The sequence below is a fragment of the Oryctolagus cuniculus genome, chromosome 11 (genome assembly GCF_051225735.1).
Source record: "Oryctolagus cuniculus isolate XC-2025 breed Fujian yellow rabbit chromosome 11, ASM5122573v1, whole genome shotgun sequence".
Lineage (NCBI taxonomy): Eukaryota > Metazoa > Chordata > Mammalia > Lagomorpha > Leporidae > Oryctolagus > Oryctolagus cuniculus.
In genome coordinates, this window is record NC_142877.1 from 4,171,718 (window position 1) to 4,179,906 (window position 8,189).

General features: G+C 61.4%; 2 long non-coding RNA genes across 2 annotated transcripts; both read right to left on the minus strand.

Annotated features, from left to right (window-relative positions):
* Positions 1–253: 253 nt before the first annotated feature.
* LOC149123299 (uncharacterized) lies at positions 254–5,088 on the minus strand. The gene is made up of 3 exons (XR_016217072.1): positions 4,973–5,088; positions 4,736–4,820; positions 254–562 (listed from the first exon to the last, which is right to left on the minus strand). It is a non-coding gene; the product is annotated as an uncharacterized LOC149123299 (long non-coding RNA).
* A 256-nt stretch (positions 5,089–5,344) lies between these two features.
* On the minus strand, positions 5,345–7,941 carry LOC149123300 (uncharacterized). The gene is made up of 3 exons (XR_016217073.1): positions 7,187–7,941; positions 5,805–6,401; positions 5,345–5,679 (listed from the first exon to the last, which is right to left on the minus strand). It is a non-coding gene; the product is annotated as an uncharacterized LOC149123300 (long non-coding RNA).
* Between the last annotated feature and the right edge of the window lie 248 nt (positions 7,942–8,189).

Sequence of the window (8,189 nt, forward strand, 5' to 3'; positions counted from 1 at the left end):
CCTCAAATGAGCTCATGCGGAGCCCCCTCCTCCCCTGGTGGAAGAGGGTGAGCCGTCTCCCCACCCGTCTACAGGGGAGTGTCCCGCCCTCACCGCAAGAATCGAAGGCGCCGTGGCCCGTGAGAAGGGAGGATGCCCCCTGCCTTGCCCGAGCCCCCCCCTCCCCTGGTGGGAGCTGAGGCCCCCGTCCCCTGTGGGAGCTGAGCCCCCCCTCCCCTGTGGGAGCTGAGCCCCCCCCTCCCCTGGCGGAAGGGTAAACACAGCGCCCTCCCTTGTCTAACTGCTGAATTCCGTGTCCTCGCCTGACCTAAGGTGACTGCCGGGCCCTCAAGGTCACACAGGGCGAGGGTCAGGAGCTCGGAGCTCGAGTGCAGGAACTGGGTCCCCTCGGCGTCACCTGTGCAAACAAGCGAGCCGCGCGGCAGTGCCTCCCTGTACCGGAGCCGGCTCGCAGGCTGCAGCCCAGACAGCTGGCGGAACATCTGGTTTCTTGTTGCCTCGCTTTTCCCAGGGCGTGAATTCCTTTTCTCTGCTTCTTTCATCTGGCCCCAGGCCTGGTCCCCTGCGGGCACACAGAACCAGAGCAAATATTTACCTGAGGCACACGTGGCTGCCCCGCAGGCTAAAAGCCTTTTTAAGATGTAGAAGTGGAAAGTGCCAGCCCCGGGCTGAATCCTTGCAGCCGCAGCCCGAGGGGGTGGATTGGAGGGAGGGAAGTGGGTGTGGTGGGAGGCAGGGTCGAGCCCCCCCAGATGCAGGTGAGGGTAGCAGGAGTGGCAATGGGATGACAGGGACCCGGCCACCTTGAGCCCCAGTTATGGCTGCTGGGGTTTCCAGAGAAGGAATGGACACTGGCCGGCTGCTGATGGGAGCTTCTTCAGGCAAGGCTTCAGCCCGATTCTTCTGGGCTGTGAGGGAGAGGCGAGTCCCGCCGTCTTGCCCACCGGCCACACTGCTACTCCCTCTGCTCTCATTAGCACACAGGGGCTGAGTAGGGCCCGGCCTGCCCCTCTGTGACCACCATGAGACTCCCCCAATCTGCAAAGAGCTGACTCCAGAGACGGGTGCCACGCCCTGCACTGGGCCCAGGACCCCCCGTGACGGCTGTGCTCAAGGCTTCACAGACTTGGTTTCCCTCGAGGCTCCTCCTGCCTGCCAAGAAGGGACAGCAATGGTCCCCATGCAGGGGAGGCGTGAGCGGCGCCCAGCTTTGGGATCCCATCAGCAGATAGACAGTGGCTGGCTGGATGGATGGGAGGATGGATGGATGATGGATGGGAGGATGGATGGTGGATGGTGGATAGATCGGTGGATGGATGATGGATGGGAGGATGGATGGTGGATGGTGGATGGTGGATGGGAGGATGGATGGTGGACGGATGGTGGATGGATGGATGGATGGATGGGTGGATGGATGGGTGGATGGATGGGAGGATGGATGGTGGAGGGATGGTGGATGGATGGATGGATGGATGGGAGGATGGATGGTGGATGGGAGGATGGGAGGATAGATGGGTGGATGGATGGATGGTAGATGGTGGACAGATGGTAGATGGATGGGTGGATGGTGGATGGGTGGATGGTGGATGGTGGATGGGTGGGTGGATGGGTGGAAGATGGATGGGAGGATAGATGGATGGATGGGTGGATGGGTGGATGGATGGGTGGTAGATGGATGGTGGATGGGTGAATGGATGGATGGGTGGTAGATGGATGGTGGATGGGTGGATGGTGAATGGATGGATGGGAGGATAGATGGATGGATGGGTGGATGGGTGGATGGATGGGTGGGTGGATGGGTGGTAGATGGATGGTGGATGGGTGGATGGGTGGATGGATGGGTGGATGGATGGATGGTAGATGGTGGACAGATGGTGGATGGATGGGAGGATAGATGGATGGTGGATGGATGATGGATGGGAGGATAGATGGATGGATGGGTGGATGGGTGGATGGATGGGTGGTAGATGGATGGTGGATGGATGATGGATGGGAGGATAGATGGATGGATGGGTGGATGGGTGGATGGATGGGTGGTAGATGGATGGTGGATGGGTGAATGGATGGATGGGAGGATAGATGGATGGATGGGTGGATGGATGGGTGGGTGGATGGGTGGAAGATGGATGGGAGGATAGATGGATGGGTGGGTGGATGGGTGGTAGATGGATGGTGGATGGGAGGATGGATGGGTGGATGGGTGGATGGATGGATGGGTGGGTGGATGGGTGGTAGATGGATGGTGGATGGATGGATGGATGGATGGTGGATGGGTGGATGGATGGGTGGTAGATGGATGGTGGGTGGGTGGATGGGTGGATGGATGGATGGATGGATGATGGATGGGTGGATGGATGGGTGGATGGGTGGAAGATGGATGGGAGGATAGATGGATGGATGGGTGGATGGGTGGATGGTGGATGGGTGGTAGATGGATGGTGGATGGGTGGATGGTGAATGGATGGATGGGTGGATGGATGGGTGGATGGATGGTGGATGATGGATGGATGGATGGGTGGATGGATGGTGGATGGATGGTGGATGGGTGGATGGGTGGATGGATGGGTGGTAGATGGATGGTGGATGGGTGGATGATGGATGGGAGGATGGATGGATGGATGGATGGGTGGATGATGGGTGGATGGTGGATGATGGATGGGTGGATGGGTGGATGGATGGGTGGGTGGATGGGTGGATGGATGGGTGGATGGGTGGGAGGATAGATGGATGGTGGATGGGTGGGTGGATGGGTGGATGTATGGGTGGATGGATGATGGGTGGGTGGATGGTGGATGGTGGATGGTGGATGGGTGGATGATGGATGGATGGATGGGTGGATGGATGATGGGTGGGTGGATGGTGGATGGATGGATGGGTGGATGGGTGGATGATGGATGGGTAGATGGAGGATGGATGGTGGATGATGGATGGATGGATGGGTGAATGGGTGGTAGATGGATGGGTGGATGATGGATGGTGGATGGGTGGATGGGTGGGTGGATGATGGATGGGAGGATAGATGGATGGATGGGTGGATGGATGGTGGATGGGAGAATAGATGGATGGGTGGGTGGATGGGTGGATGGATGGGTGGGTGGATGGTGGATGGGAGGATAGATGGATGGGTGGGTGGATGGGTGGATGGATGGGTGGGTGGATGATGGATGGATGGGTGGGTAGATGGTGGATGGGAGGATAGATGGATGGGTGGGTGGATGGATGGATGGGTGGATGGGTGGATGATGGATGGGAGGATAGATGGATGGTGGATGGTGGATGGGTGGATGGATGGGTGGGTGGATGGATGATGGATGGGTGGTAGATGGATGATGGATGGGTGGATGGGAGGATGGATGGATGATGGGTGGATGATGGATGGATGGGTGGATGATGGATGGTGGATGGGTGGATGGTGAATGGATGGATGGATGATGGATGGGATGATGGATGGATGGTGGATGGTGGATGGATGGTGGATGGGAGGATGGGTGGATGATGGATGGGTGGATGGATGGATGGGAGGATAGATGGGTGGATGGTGGATGGATGGATGATGGAAGATGGATGATGGATGGTGGATGGGTGGATGATGGATGGGTGGTAGATGGATGGTGGATGGGTGGATGGAGGGATGGTGGATGGTGGATGGATGGTGGATGGATGGATGGGTAGATGGAGAATGGATGGGTGGTAGATGGATGGATGGATGATGGATGATGGATGGGTGGATGATGGATGGGTGGTAGATGGATGGGTGGATGGGAGGATAGATGGGTGGGTGGATGGGTGGATGGGTGGATGGGTGGATGGGTGGATGGATGGTGGATGGGTGGATGGATGGGTGGATGGTGAATGGATGGATGGGTGGTGGATGGTGGATGGATGGGTGGGTGTATGGATGGTGGATGGGTGGATGGGTGGATGATGGATGGTGGATGGATGGGTGGTAGATGGGTGGATGGATGGATGGATGGGTGGAAGATGGATGGATAGATAGATGGGTGGGTAGATGGTGGCAGATTGTCTGGGCTCAGACCCGAGCTCCTCCGCTCCCTGCTCTGCAGCCTTGGACGGATGACCATCTCTGTGTCGCAGGCTCCTTGTCCGTTCTGTGGGCGTAATGACCGTGTGAATGTCAAAGGGGTTGTGAGCATGAACCAGCCAACACTAGAAGTGCGTAGCAGGTAAGTGCTGCGCACATGACATGCTGGATCATGTTAGGGGAGGGGCCCGACATGAGCAGTACCACGACACAATCACAGAAAGCGAGCTAGTGCACCTCTGGCCAGGGCCACACAGAGAGCATCTCACAGGGTGGGCCGGGGAGTGAGGGGACGGTTGACCAAGGCGGGGGAGAGGACAGGCAAAGAGCATGGCCTCTGAGGTTCCGCAGACTGTGTGTGCAAAGGCCCTGTGGTGGGCACAAGCGCAATGGACAAAGGTCTGGGAGAAGGCCCCGTGTCTTAGAGCTCAGGGACAGTGGTGAAGGTGGAACGGGGCTGAGGTCAGCGGGTGGAACCTAAGGCTTTCATCGTATCCAGAGCAGAGGGGGCCAGAAAGGGAGAGGTCACGCCCACAGTCCAGGAGGAGGGAGGCTGTCGAACCCGAATCCAGAGTCGGAGCTGAGGACCCCGACACCCCGGGCTGGTCAGCTGCTAGCAGTGCAGTGGACACCCAGGGCTGGGCAGAACTGGGGTGCGGGCCCCTGGGGTGGGTTGAGGGTGCCCATTCTCACTTGAAACAGAGCAGATCTTGGAGAATGGTTTGTCTGGTGCACGTTTTTGAGCTTCTGGAGGTGACACAACACGAGGAGAGTTCTCCTGTATGAATAAAACCAGGAAGAAAAGAAAGAAGAAGGAGGCTGCTGGGGTGGCGCAGCGGGGAAAGCCGCCTCCCGGGACGCCGGCCTCCTGCGTGAGCGCTGGTTCGAGTCCCAGCTGCTCCACTTCGTTCCAGCTCTCTGCTAACGCACCTGGGAAAGCAGCGGAGGATGGGCCAAGTGCTTGGGCCCCTGCACCCACGTGGGAGACCCGGAAGAAGCTCCTGGCTCCTGGCTTCAGCCTGACCCAGCGCTGACCGCTGTGGCCATCTAGGGAAAGAACCAGCCATGAAAGATCTCTTCTCTTCTCTTCTCTTCTCTTCTCTCTCTCTCTCTCTCTCTCCCTCTCTCTCCATCTCTCTCCATCTCTGTAACTCTTTTTATTTTCCCCAAAAAGGAGACTGCTTCTAAGCTAAGCCCCTCACCATGAGGCCCATGTGAGTGACAGGGATCGCTTCCCAGCCTGGTAGGAGCCCCGCCCCCGCCCCCCCCCCACACTTGGCTCTGCTCCCGCACCCGTGGGGATTCCTGGGTGTTCTGCACGTCCCGGGGTGGCACCAGCGACTGACGCACTCAACAGCTTGACAGCCACGTGCGAGCGGCCCCGCAGCTCCGTGGGCTGCGACTGGGCGGGGCTGGCTGGGCGGCCGCCCCCCTGCAGGCTCCCGGTGGGGGGTCCATGCCCGCTCTGGGGCTCTTGGTCCTTGTGGTGGTGTTTCCGGCAGCTGCCACCCAGGGCCTCTCAGGCTCTCGAGGCCTCGCCCTGGCCCTCCGCCATCTCGGAGCCAGCACCAGGCCCGGCCGCCGCCCTGTCCGTTCTTTGGACTTCACTCCTCCCTGCAGCCGGCAAAGTTTCCCCGCTTAAAAAAAAATTGAAGAATTGTAAGTTGTGTTAAAATACCCAGAATTGAGCAAGAGTATGCAGCCCAGTGGCATTAAGTACGTCCACGTCCGCCAACAGTGTCCACCTGCAGGATTCTCTCACCTGAACCTGCAACCCCAGCCCCTCCCCCATGGGGCTGGGCGAGGTCCTGGGTGGGGAACAGCATCGCACGCGGGGGAGCGTGTTGAGAGGAGGCGGCAGCCAGCCCACCCTGGACTTGATGGGCAGCCTCAGAACTGAGGAGTCAGGAGGGGCAGGGGAGCTTCCGGGCAGCGGGAGCAGCATGTGCAAAGGCCCTGAGGTCAGAAAGGATTTGGGGTGTTCAGAAGCAGAAGTGAGAGAAATCAGTGGTCCCACTTCCCCTTCTAGAAACATCTGCAGTGGTGGGCATTGTCTTCCCTTCTACAAAAACTGTGAAAATCCCACAGCCAGGCGTCCGTGTAGGGGCCTAACTCAGCCAGGACCCACAGGACAGGCGCCTCCTGCAGGGCGGGCCCATCGTTGGGGGGGGGGCTAAGCACACATCCACGAGCCCAGAGCTGAAGTGGGGGCCACCTCCGGGAGTCAGGGAGCGTGGGGGAGCTCCCGGGTGCCCCCACCCGCCGCGATCCTCCGCGGAGTCACGTCACAGGCAGGGGAGTCCGGGAGGCAGCTCCCGAGCGACAGCCGAGCCAGACAGATCCATGTAAGGTGCATCTGCTGTAGATTAAACATTTGGAAAAGCCATTTTATAAATATTTTTTCCCACAACCACATCCCCATATGGCCGTGAGCTCCGGTCTCCTTGGGCGGCTGTTGGCGGCCGTCCACATATGCATTTAGTGCACATGCCGGCTCGAGGCGTCTGTTCCCAGCCCCCCGGGGGGCGTGGGGGCTCCTCTCACTCCCCGGGGCAGGCAGGGCCCATGGGGCCCCGGGAAGCCGAGTGACAGCACCCCTTCCCGGTCTCCTTGGAGCCCGCTGGCCACAGCCCTGTGTCGCTGCTCTGCCTGGCGCTAGGCCCGGGAGTTCCGAAACACCAGAGCCTGGCCTTCCTAGAGGGTCTCAGCCCAGAGCCAAAGCACCTCCGGGGCCCCCTCTGCCCCTCGAGCCACGGACCCTGCCCGAGAGCCTGCAGCTCTGCCTCTGCCGCCCACTTGCAGTGCCCCACCAGTGCCCCCACCAGTGCCCCACCAGCGCCCCCACCAGTGCCCCCACCCAGTACCCCCCACCAGTGCCCCCACCCAGTGCCCCCGCCAGTGCCCCACCCAGTGCCCCACCAGTGCCCCCACCAGTGCCCCACCAGTGCCCCCACCCAGTGCCCCACCAGTGCCCCCCACCCAGTGCCCCCACCAGTGCCCCCACCCAGTACCCCCCACCCAGTGCCTCCACCCAGTGCCCCCACCCAGTGCCCCCACCAGTGCCCCCACCAGTGCCCCCACCCAGTGCCTCCACCCAGTGCCCCCACCCAGTGCCCCCACCCAGTACCCCACCAGTGCCCCCACCTGAATCTCCTTGGCCCTCGGTGCGTCACCCCAGCAGCGTGAGGGCCTCCAGCAGACACCAGGGGGCTGCGGACCTCAGGGGGGCGGCTGACCCTGCGGGAGGGCGCAAGGCCGCCTCCCGCTCTTCCAGCCTTGAAATCACCTGGACTCCAGCGAACGCGGGCCCACCGTGCGGAAGGAGAGCCGACAGCCATGGCAGGAGCAGAGACCCCTGGGACCACGGACGGAGGACGCGCCCCTGCCACGCAGGCTCCGGAAAACGCAGCTCTGAGCGCTCCAGAGGGGGAGGGGACAGGGCCCATGGATCCACGCAGAGGCTGCTGTGAGGCCGCGGACTCCGGGCTCCTGTTGGGCACAAGGGGCAGCGTGGTCCCCACCTGAGCTGACTTGGCCCTGCCCCCGCCCCGGGACCTCCTCCTCTCTGCCGGGATGACGGACTTCATCCCGTTGCAGACTCTCACGGGGGAGGTTGGCACGCGGCGTCTCTGGTTTGGGATGGCAGCTCTACACCAGCTGGGGACCGGGGTGCCTCCAGGGGGGCCGGAAGATGGTGGCTTCGTTGCAGCTCACTTCCTCCTGGCTGCCATGGCGTGGTCACAGCAGGGGCGCACGGCCATAGTCACGCACCAGGCTGGTTGCAGGGCTGTTCTGGCCATGGCTTTGACGGGCAGGGGGGAAGGGCGGAGGGAACCCGTGCAGCCCTAGGCCCGTGAGACAAGCGCCTGGGTCTGGGAAGTGGTGCGGGGCAGGCTTGGGCTTCGTGGCCTGGGGAGACGTCCTGGCACAGCCGCCTCGCCCGGCCTCCACATCCGGCTCTGGCTCCTTCCCAGCCGGCCCCGCGCCTGCCTGCCAGCAGCCAATACGGTGGAGGAGCCTCTCCCTTGCTCCACGTCACCTCTGGGCCCGAGCCCGTCCGGGATGTGGGCACCTTTTGGCCGGGGTGCTGTTGACACGCATCCTCTGCTGCACTCATCCAGTGGGGACCAGGACTGCACCTGACCGT